General features: G+C 34.4%; 1 long non-coding RNA gene and 1 pseudogene across 1 annotated transcript; both read right to left on the bottom strand.

Moving 5' to 3' along the window:
• Window positions 1-831: 831 nt before the first annotated feature.
• Window positions 832-3391, bottom strand: LOC147500558 (2,3-bisphosphoglycerate-dependent phosphoglycerate mutase 1-like; annotated as a pseudogene).
• A 6266-nt stretch (window positions 3392-9657) lies between these two features.
• LOC147500557 (uncharacterized) lies at window positions 9658-11381 on the bottom strand. The gene is made up of 2 exons (XR_015196415.1): window positions 11053-11381; window positions 9658-10090 (listed from the first exon to the last, which is right to left on the bottom strand). It is a non-coding gene; the product is annotated as an uncharacterized LOC147500557 (long non-coding RNA).
• Between the last annotated feature and the right edge of the window lie 881 nt (window positions 11382-12262).

The following is a 12262-nucleotide window of genomic DNA, read 5'->3' as shown; positions in this document are numbered from 1 at the left end:
GGCATTTTCACAAAACTTCAATCAAACTTTTATTATTAAACCTAACAACAAAAAGAAGTCGATAGGTTTTATCAAAGTTTGGTACTTTCTTTTTATAGAGAGTGGTGCAATAAATTTGAATAAGCGATTAATATAATTTTCATATCTAATAACTCTACATAATTGCTAATATTTTTTAGAATAATTTAATATAACGACACCCGTTTGTAGGACGGGTTCGAAAACTAATTTATATGATGACCAATCCTTCTAAGAATATCACCAACATAATTATGAATCTAAAAGCAAACCTTTATGTACATTGAAGCCAAAACCATTAAATTTGGGCTTAAAAGAAGCCCAGCTCATAACAAGGCCCTTCCAGAGACCTGAGTGAGGAAGTTTGTGTACAACTTGATTGTCGAATCTGAGATCCTACCAAGACATTGGACCAAAGTATAGAACCCAAACTGAAAAAATAAAAAATATGAACGAATCAATGACAAATTGCAAGAAGATGTACGTTTTTATATAGTTATATCCATCCATTACAGTTTTAAGAACCAACCGGCTCCGGTAAAAGCACGCACCACCGACCAAGCACCTAAAAAAACGACTCAAACTGATCGACATACATAACAAACTTACAAAAGGGACCCTTCAATATCTATCAATGGGAAGAAACTATCACAAGGTAACCACTTCCACGCATTGCTTTAAACATAAAAAGATATCTAGCATAAGTTGCAATGAAGAACAACCACGCAAAAACAGAAAGACTAATGAGCGGTGATCGAGCCCCGATTGCTAAAAAGTCTCTAGCACGATTATAGCTTACCTGTTCACAACACATTAGTGCAACATTTCATCTAACTTCGCGTAAAGAGCTAAATTCTGCAATGAAGAAATACAAGCAAAACCGAAAAGGGTGTCATCATTTCAAAATCTGGTGATAATATACATGAAAAAAAAGCACCGAAAGAATTAGACAAATATCGGTCATTGCCAACTATTTTCTTCTCTCGGTAAGAACCGTGGAGAGTTTTCGGTCGAATCGCACCTTATTGTCCACACTCCACAACCTTTAGTTGAATGAAATGGAATATGGTTCACACTTCCCGAAATGGTTCGGTCGGAAGAGTTGAACCTAGTTAGAAATTAGGTATGAAATTGCTAATTTTATAGCACAAAGGTGTGGGGCATCGGCATTGGAGGCAAGTGATATTGCAATTATAAGGTAAGATCATATTCAAAAGAAGAAACCAAATAGTGTTTCTATGTCATCGAAGTTCCAAAGATTTTTAGATTTCTCGAGAATAGCACATGGAGTTTTCTTTTTTATTCAAAACAAATAAATAAATATATAAACCAAAAAAAAAAAAAAACAAAACAAAAGCCACTTTCGGAAGCAATCATAGCTAAGTAGATCATCCTATCAAGAAGAAAACTGTATCCTATATCATTTCTAATTTTTTACAAACATATCGGTTCTTGGTTATAAGATCTAGAACATAACCGAGAAGCAACAAGCTCTCGCTGAGTTCAAGATAAAAATTTCGAATAACATTAAAAAGGTACTTTCGATTCTATAGCAATCATGCCTTCCGCCGTTTGGTTGATGTACGATATTGGGAATGTTCATATAACATGTGATTAAGTAGATCAATCTCTACCAAGGAAAACAAAGTTATAAAACAGTTAATCTCAATTTAGCTCAACATGTCCTAACTTTTGTTTGTTAGTTGCCTCATTAGCAATCGGTTAGTGTCGCCTCATAAATCTATAGATAATACAATTACGTTTCTCTTGCCCTCCTTGAGACACAAAGTGAGAACGATAAACATAAATGCAGAATTGCAAACAATTCAAGAAAGATTAGTAGCAAGATGGAGGGACATGTCATACCCTAGTATAAGCATAAACACCGCCTCGGAAGGTCCCATGGGACTCCCCTTCTCATGAATTTTCCTTCTTTGAAAATGTACGAAGATAGGGATCCCAAGAGAGCGGTTCTAAGCTAATGACTGTCAAAGATAACAAACTAAGTGATATAGACCACCACAAAATAATGCGTAAATACTTGACAATCACTAAAAAAAAAGTTTACCTCTTGCGATGTCAACTTATCAAGATACATAATAATGGACCTCAATGAATTGCGGGTGTGCGGCAATCATCACATTCTTCCCGATTTCAACCGTGGTTCAATCTGCAGGTAAAAAATTTGGTCGATGCCCGTGGAAAATACATACCACCCCAAATCCCTCGACATATCATATACTCAAGTTTCGCTACATTATCAATTGCTCAAATCCGGGCCTATCAAAGGTACCACAAGACAACTAAATAACGAGGAAACTAAATTTCTGGAAAGAAGATAGTAAACATCTTTACATGCTCAGTAAAATAAGCAACCGCTCTTTTAGCACACATTTCAGGCTCTCGCCATTGGGGGAGGAATATCATAGCTACTGGCGCAACTCATGAACTTGCTCTTTTCCATATCCGCCTCACAGGTTTCTTGCTTGTTGAGACCACAGTAGCTCCCCATACCTATATAAAGCGCACATTAACATTTGCAAGGTCAAAACAAGTAGAGGGGATCAAAACATGGAAAAATATAAGTACATTCTCTCATTCAATTGCCATCTTTGTTTATGCGGAATAGATTGCTTTATGGTTTTACGCGACCGAAAACCCGGCTCCATGCTCTAGCTTGTTCGTTCTCGTCATGCATAATGATAGGCACCGCAAAGTGAATCGAATAAGTACCGATTACCACGATATACCATTTCACATCGATTGAACCATAAGCCACAAGTACAAGGTACCAAGTGTATAGACACTATAGAGCCAAAGGTGAAGGCAATGTAAGAGTATCAATAAAAATAACATGATGGGCAAACATCTTAGGTTCTACAATTCGGGTGTCCGGGGATCATCTTCACTAATGATGCTAAGCATGTCCATTCTAAAAGGTCTAACACTTATCACATAGAAACAGTCAACTTTAAGTGCTCACGAAAGAAATGATATGAAGCCATTACTGCAAGATCTTCATTTTCGCGTGTATCATTTCTAAAACCATGTACCTGAAAAGCTCAATGCTAAGCTGATGAAAGTGCATGTGTGATCTCACAACTGCAACAATAAGGAGCTATAGACTTTTGACCCCAGCAAAAAAGAAGATGCAAATTGCGGTGGATCGAAACCTATTTCGCCCGCTTTGTTTGTCACCAAGTCAGGGTTTCCTTTCCTCATCATTGCTACAAACTCATCATAATTTATTCGCCCATCCTGTGAACAAAGTGGAAATGGACAAGCGTGTAATACAAACAACCATGTTTTTTCATGAAATAATGACTCAAACGATACAACTTCCTTTGATTCTTTGAAGAACCATTTGAACCATGCTCAAAATTCAGATAGTGATTTGGTTCACCTTGTGCATTAAACATACTTGACATGCGTCTTTGCACCAAAATGACATAATCTTTTTTCAAATTCTATAGCTCTTGAGCCAATCGCGATTACCCACTATAGGAATAAGTTGGTCTCCGGGTTCATCCTAGCTACATGAATAATTGTCGAGAAGCCCAAAATATAGCTAGAATAACATTCGGTATAATAGAGTTCACACAATTAGCACTTAAAAGGAGATAGCATCAAGTCAAGCCCTAAATCAACCTAGCCTTTTGAGCACTAAACTATATATATCCCTTCCGGGGACACAATGTCTAGAAATTCTTTTAAGGGATAAAACTATATCTGTAAGATAATAGGCAAACTTACATTATGCAGGTCAACTTCAAAGAATGATTTCTTGTATTGTTTTAGCGTCATCCATATTATACTTCATGAGGGCTTGTTCCAGTTATTCCATTGTGATATATCTAAATAACCAAGATAAAAGAGCATTAGTAGTAAGATAAAAAGAGTGGCTTCTTTTGGAAGAATGGGGAAAAAGATTACCCGTTCTTGTCCTTATCAAAATACTCAAAAGCGGTGTACAAGCATTCAATTTCACGAGCATACTACCCTATACATGAAACAATCCTTACAAAGACTTACACGGAGAGAAAGTTTGAAAGCCCCCATACAATTTCCATGTTTTCCAAGCCGTCCTAATGACTTCTTCAAGCTCTTCATCCGGAATGCTTGTGTTTCCATCCAATGTTTCAACCCATTGCTTCCATGGAGGATTCAAAGGGTCCAAGAACTTTGATACTTGAGGCAAACATAAAGGACTCATAAAACTCATTCACCGTCTTAAGTCTTGGAATAAACAAAAAGCAATGAAAGAATAACGCCTTTGAACGCGAGCGAAAAAGCAAATTATAATAAAGGGCAAAGATCAAACAGATTTACACCATGATTCGATACATCATACATGCCTTCCACTAATACAAACACAGAGAAGTGGAGTGGGATATCAAACCAATTAACAACGCTTAACTTCATCTTCTTCGTCAAATAGCAAAGCATTGCTATATAAGTTGTAAACAAATCCATTTTTGCAAACTTCCTAAACATTCCTTGGTACTGGGATAATTGTATGAATCTCCACAAATGCCGAACCCGAATGGGTTAGTTTGTTTCGACTAAATTTATTTTCGAAATAAAGAGTTTATAAAAAAAAAAAAAAATTCTTCAAGCTCACGGTTATTATTGCTTCGGACGTCGCCATTTTTCTGAATGAATGGGAACACATGCTTTGGAAGACAAAAATATAGTTTGCAATAGAATGAGAATAGTAGTTGAAAAAAAAATTTATGTGAAACAGAAGAGATGGGAGAGAAGGGAAAAGAATCGGTTCCTATTCTCTAATTAGATTTTTCCTTTTCTTAACCTCTTATTAAATAACCCAATTAATTATTGTTAATTAAATGGCATTTATAGTGCGTACAATTGAGAATTGCGTGGATTTGGTTTTCTAATATATTGCCACATGAAAAGACTGATTGGCCCTATTTAAAGGTGTTAAGCAATTATTTTATTTAAAGACAGTATTGGTACTGAAAATTTATAAACACATAAAAAAACAAAATAGTCCTCATTAATAAATAGCTAGGCATCTGATTTTATTATTCATCAAAGGTATTATGTGTCAGAAAAAGTCTCGGATGAATTTAAGAGGCCACGATCATTATAGATATACTAGTAGTAGAGATATATTATTGAAACGGTAACTATTGTTTTGTAATTCATAATTCCTTTTATGATTTAATTCCTTTGATGGATTCTTGGAAAAAAAAAGATTTAAATCCTTTTATGACATTACGGCACGATTTACGGGTGATTATATTATGGCACAATTTATCTCCCAAATGTACATGTGGAGTTTCTATTATTGTACCTCTGTGGTTTTGGTTTTCTAACAAGGAAATCTAGGCTAGATACATGTAACAGGCTAGATACATGTAACAGGTAACAACAAGTGTACGATAGCTGAAAAGTCATGAGGCAGTAAGGCTGAGTCCAATGACTCGCATAAGAGTCAGAGAAAAGCGGCATTCTGTATAATGGCACCCGTGCGTTTACAAACTTCTTTTGCTATCTATCTAACCGACTAACCATCTAACCTCTTAGCCATATTTGCCTTCTCGCAGCCTCTTCTCCTATCTTCTCAACCTTCTCTCTTTTCTTTCTTTTGTTTTCATGTGTCATCGTTCATCCAGTAGTGTTTGTATTTAATATCATGGTTTTGTCTAGTTGTTTCAATTTTTTTTGTGATGTGATAAGTTGTTGTGCAATCAAGAATTCAATAACTATGGCCTCTGTAGGATGTCCAAACGAGTAACTGACCCGGTTCGAATCCGACTTTTTGGATTTTGAACGGGTATCGGATTACTCGAACCCGGACCGGTTTTCAGCGGGTTGGGTTTGGAGTCAGGTATTTTGTTGAGAAATGTGACCAAACTCTACTCTAACCTTATATTTTGGGTATCTATCGGGCTCGGGTTTGGATTTCGGGTAGAATAAAGCACGGTATAAATGAAAAAATATTACAATAAGAAACTTTATTTGAAATATATATATATATTTTATTCCTTCTTCGACTATCCACCAATCCTTTAAACAAAATAACTTCTAATGAACTTGGAAATAATTATCACCTATACTCGGACATAATTATTTGATATGATTTAAAAATAGATGGACTCGGAATAAACTATAGACACATAATCACGTGCAATTACTGAAAAAAATGGAAATCTCGACATAAATTTTTTCATAATCCAATATATTAAATAACTCATAATTGTAAACATGAATGAGATCATAATTCAAATATTCATTTAACTCATTTTTTTTATATGAGATTAGTAGTATGCAATTGAAATCGGATTTGGGGTTTGATTTCGGTCCGAGTTCAATTTCGGGTTTTTTAGCCTTTTTAACGGGTTTAGGGCTAAATTATCTGATCGGTCTGGGTTTAGAGAGTGTGACCAAACCCTACCCTATATATTTCGGTTTGGGTTCGGGTTTTGTCAAGTTTGGACAGGGTTCGATGCGAATATTTTGTTAGGATTTTGGGCAGATTTCGGGCAAGATAGACATCCCTACTACCTCTGATTTGGGTTCATCCCACATGTTCATGCCTAGATCTTGTGTTTCCGAACACCAAATTGTTAACTACAGTCACCATCATATGTCTTTGATGCTTAAAACTTTTGTTTGACATTGTAATTTGGTTTTTTCATTTAGATCTGAGGCCTTTTTTTTTTTTTTTTTTTTCCTGTATGTTTATATATATGAAAGATGGTTTTTCAATTGTTTGCCTAGTTATTTCAATTTTGTTTGTGATGTGATAAGTTGTTGTGCGGTGAAGAATTCAATAATTATGGCCTCTGATCTGGGTTCATTCCACATGTTCATGCCTCGTTCTTGTGTCAGAGTACCAAAGTGTCATCTGTAGATACCAACCTGTCTTTGATACTTCAACTTTTGGTTTATTTTGTAATTTGGTTTTTTCTTTTAAATCTATTATCTTATAAATTTTTTTCTATATGTTTATATAATTGAAAGATGGTTATTAAATTGTTTGCCTAGTTGTTTTGTCTAATCTTTTTAATTTTGTTTGTGATGTGATGAGTTGTTGTGCACTACTTGTGCGGTGAAGAATTCTATAAATATGTCCTCTGATCTAGGTTCATCCCACACGTTACTACCTGGTTCATTTAGTTGTTTGCGCCAAATTTGTTTTTTTTACGCTAGAAGTAATAAAAAAAATATTAATTTTACAATTTTATTATTATTATTTTTTACTCGTAAATAATTTTGACTTGTATATATTAATATAAAAAATGTTAATTTTGATTCCTATATATTAATAAAAAAAAAATGTTAATTTTGACTCTTATATATTTATAAAAAAAAATGTTAATTTTGACTCCTATATATTAATTAAAAAAATGTTAATTTTGACTCTTATATATTTATAAAAAAAAATGTTAATTTTGACTCCTATATATTAATAAAAAAAAATGTTAATTTTGACTCTTATATATTTATAAAAAAAAATGTTAATTTTGACTTTCCATTTAACAACGACCATTTTTTAACTATTTGAATGGTAAACAAGAACAAAAAGTTCTTTCAATGAAAACTTTATTGAGAAATGGTTATCAATCATATTTTGTTAAAGATTTAAGTTATTCTGCCACGGTTGCTGGTGCTACAACAATTATTTATACCTCGTATTCAAATCTTCATAAAACAACAACAAGGGTTTTTTCTGATATGAAAACAAATGTTAGGGTACATGAGTTTTTAATTTGGAAAGGGGCATTTGCCAATGGGTTGATTTTTTTTTTTTTCAAATGATTGTCTAGTATTTTGTTTGAGAGGATTAGGGAAGTCTATTTTTGCCAAACCTCAGTTTGTTTTTGACTGGTGGGCTTGCAGGTGTTTTTGAGTTGCTTTTTTTTTCATCATTATGAAGTTCTTCGTAAACTAACGAAGAGTAGTGGATGTTCAATCTTACAAGGTTATGTGAAGCAGTTTTCTCTTGGTGGTTTGAAGGGTTTGCACAGTTATTATTTGTTTTCTGCCCTTGGGATGTTTATTAGGAGAGGGGTGCAGATTGGAATGAAGAATTGAAAGACAATTGGAATTTAGGTTACTATATGGAGGACCTTCTCATTGGGAGTGGGATTGTGGTGGGAACTTTTTTAGGTGAGGCTATATACCTACCATTTAGGGGGTAGGTTGTTGGACTCTTTAGCTGATCCAATCTCAAGTTTTGTTTTTTGTTTTTTGTTTTTTATTTTTTGTTTTTTTTAATGATTAAATGTCGAAAATTAAAGGCCCGTATAGGCTTAAGATTTGAATGAGTTTAAAAGACTAACGTCTAATGTAAATTATATGCTACTATAACAAAGAGTATGGTTTTATAACAAAGACAGTTGGAATTTAGGTTACTATGTGGAGGACCTTCTCATTTGGAGTGGGATTGTGGTGGGAACTTTTTTAGGTGAGGCTATATACCTACCATTTATAGGGGGTAGGTTGTTGGACTCTTTAGCTGATCCAATGTCAAGTTTTGTTTTTTGTTTTTTGTTTTTTTTAATGATTAAATGTCGAAAATTAAAGGCCCGTATAGACTTAAGATTTGAATGAGTTTAAAAGACTAAAGTCTAATGTAAATTATATGCTACTATAACAAAGAGTATGGTTTTATATGAAGTCGATATTATTCAACTATTACGTATTTTTGTAATAAGCATATTTGTATGTGTTTATTTTTTAAGTTATGGTAAATGATTTTCTTTATTTCTTATAGTATATGTGTGTATTAGTGTATTACTATATATATTAGGGAAAAAAAAAATGTATAGCCTTCAGCCCGTCTAAAGCATCTTTGCCTAGAAAGCCTAGGCTTTGCTCTCAAGCTCTCCCACCACCCAACTACCGCCTAGCGTTTTTTAGAACACTGGTTATGCTTGAATTGGAAAATTTTGCATTATCTAAAAACATCACCAACAGTTACAACATAAACGAAGATATTGGGTTCACAGTGAAATCTTATAAAAGTTGAAGAAAGAGATTTTGTATCTACAAACTTTATTTTTGGTCTCTACAAACTCACTTTTACAAAATTTGTGTATATTTTTGCTCGATTCTTGTTTTGGTTCACAATTTACATATGCTGTGAAAAAACTTCCTAGAGAGAGATTGAAGATTCATAGTACTCTTAAATACTATGTTAATCCGAGTAACCAACAAGAAAGTCAAGAATCTAAGAACTCAACTCTAGTATGCATGTTAAGCGAGGTCTTCTTATGTCCTCAAATGTGAACCATCATCATGTCCCTAGTTAGAGGGGGGACTAAGCTACGTCTCTAAACCAATCCTAGAGTCCTCGCCATGATGTACCCTTCGTTATTGTCATGAGCTGGCCCTAGTATCTCACCAAGGAAGTTCCTGGCAAATGGCCTGTAGACCGTGAGGAGGAAGGTGAACTCTTTCATTTCTCTATATGTCTAAGTAAGATTTCCAATAATTTAACAATTTAACGAAGACGAAAAAAAAAAAAAAAAATCCAATAAAACCGAAAGGAAACATTGACCACATGCATTTTGACAAAAGTTGTTTAGATTGACTTTATTTGCTCCGTGACACGACCGCCACCCGCCATCATAAAAAGTTAAAAACTATTACCCAAAAATCTAGCGGTGCTCGGTAGAGAATTTTGGTTCTTCATTAAGAAAATGAGAATACAATGAATTTTATTGATTCAAGGTTACAAACCATTAGACCCTTGGCTATTTATTTATAGAGTATTACATAAAACTCTAATAGAAATAAAATTCAATAAATCATTATCTTTCCTTATTTTCCATACAGCAGTCACTCAAATTATTAGCTCGTCCCTTGTCAGTTAGGCAGGATTCCATTGCTCCACTAATATATTATTTGACAAAATACTAATTATTATCGTCAAATCTTTTATATTCTCCACCATTCCATCATTAATGACAATGATTCCATGCTCATCACCTCGTATAATTCATCACTCCACACTCCAACTTAAAAGATAATTTCAATATTTAAGTACCCTCGAAATATCTGTTGCTCCAATTTTGTTGATGCTAGATGAATTAAGGCCCTGAAAATTTTAATTTTATAAGCTATGATTCATAATGAAAGCTAACACAAACAATTGCAATTTCTCTAATGAAATTCAAATTAAAGAAAGTTGAACATATTATAGTTGCAAACTTGCATTTAATAGAACAACGAAATATGTTCAAACTCCCAAACTCCTAAGTACAAAACAACAATAATAAACATAAACATGCAAATAACCAACATAACAACAACACGCATCTTGTGCCTTGCTCAATGGAGGTATCTACGAGGAGTAAACACAGAGAAGGAAGAATGGACAACAGTCAAGAAGCCAAGGAGAAGCAGAAAGATCAAACAAATCCGAGAGGGTCTCTTACAGAGTTTGACTAATCATCTGATTCGTTTTATGTACATTGAATTGGCGCCCAAAACGTTCATTTAAAAAAAAATAGAATTGGCGGCCCAATGGACTTGTTCTTGTAATCATATTAGATTTTCATTGGGCTCATGATTTATTTCGTTCTGAATTTCCGACTGTCTGTATAATGCATGACACCCATATATCACGCAGCTCACAATACCCTTGCAAGGAGTTGTGGGGCGAGATCGGGCATCCACATCTACAGCAAATCATTGGCAAGTATTTAATTTCTAGGCTATACCGATAAGGAAAGCGTTACAAATGGATTTCTACATCTGCTGGACCAAAAAATGTATGTTTCAGACTCTCCTCGAGGTAGTTATGTACGATATATAGTTTCTTCATGAGTTATACAAGTAGTCATTTCCTTATTTTTCTGAGTTTTTGTACTGAAGGCCATGTTACATGCTAGCTACCTAGCAAGCCTCTTTGTTTGAATCTAACATGTTTATTGACTCTCAGACTCTGCTAAAAAAAGATATGTCTATTTCTATATATGCAATGACTCTCCAAACAGAAATGGACAACTAAAGTGAATTACGAAATAAGAGAATGGAATGAAAATTGAAGAACATTACATATTGGTCCCCCTGGCTTATCTCGTCTGGATAACTTGCTTCCATTTGTGAGGACGAAATCCTTTTCGGAAGGAGCAGCTACTAGCATCAAACTTAAGTTCAACAAGAGTACAAAAACACAACACAACCAATACTTGAAGAAAGCCAGGCGAAAATGTGTGGCATGTGAAGGAACCTTCATGGCTAGATATAAAATTTTGAAATGGCAGAAACCAAACACTACTCACCAACAACAAATTCCCTTACCAAGTATATATGGAAGATTAGTATGGAAGATATGAAGTTAGACTGTATAACGCGCGTATACAATGTACGAAAGTTACGTGTCCATCCATTTCAGTCCATTTTCGACTTTTAGTAGTTTCATCATTAAAGTCATTGATCAATTCAATTTATTTTTTTCTTTGCTAATTAATATATTGGAACTGGTATGGGCGTCTGGCTTGTTGAACCTTTAATCAGACAGCGAAAAGTCAAAGTCCAAAACTCCAAGGGCCAACCAAGGAAGGCATAGTGCTATAGAAAACGACCTCAGTAGTTTCCACTTAATTTCTCCAAGCACACCAAGGTCAATCGCGTGAATTACCCAAAATTAAAAGATGTCACCAAGACGAGCACTTGACACTTCTTCTACCTACTTTAAAGAAAATACTTGACACTTCTTCTACCTACTTTAAAGAAAATGGTTCGGTGGTGTCTAATGGGTTGATGACATGGGTCGAGTCATTAACCTGTGTCCAATATAACATGTTTTAAGATAAGTTTCCTTAAAATACATTATAGAGATAGGTTCTGAACGCCAGACTACAAGGCTAAAAATGAATCTCAAAGTATCGGTAAATTGCATTACTCAAGCCTGGAGGTCACATGCAACACCTTTACTTCTACCACCATTTTGGACAAGACACTTGGTTTTTTCAATATTCAAGATGGAAAAACTTACAAAATTAATAACAAGAAGGCCTAATTTGGACTGACCAGACCCTTTTTTAGATGATAGTAACACTTCCTTGCGAAGAAGAACTAATCGATTACAAAGAAGATAAAACCTTTAGATTCATTGGATTGTGTTACGGAAGCTAACAACCCGGGTGTGCGCAATCACCAAGCGAATTAGTCACTCCGTAATTCATTCATCCATAGAAAGATGATGAATCGAAGAAGAGTCAAACTTAACTTTGGGTTCCATTACTTCTATTTATATATATGA

Source organism: Coptis chinensis, chromosome 5 (genome assembly GCF_015680905.1).
Source record: "Coptis chinensis isolate HL-2020 chromosome 5, ASM1568090v1, whole genome shotgun sequence".
Lineage (NCBI taxonomy): Eukaryota > Viridiplantae > Streptophyta > Magnoliopsida > Ranunculales > Ranunculaceae > Coptis > Coptis chinensis.
The sequence above is the reverse complement of the archived record's forward strand: the minus strand, read 5'-3'. Positions and strand labels throughout refer to the sequence as shown.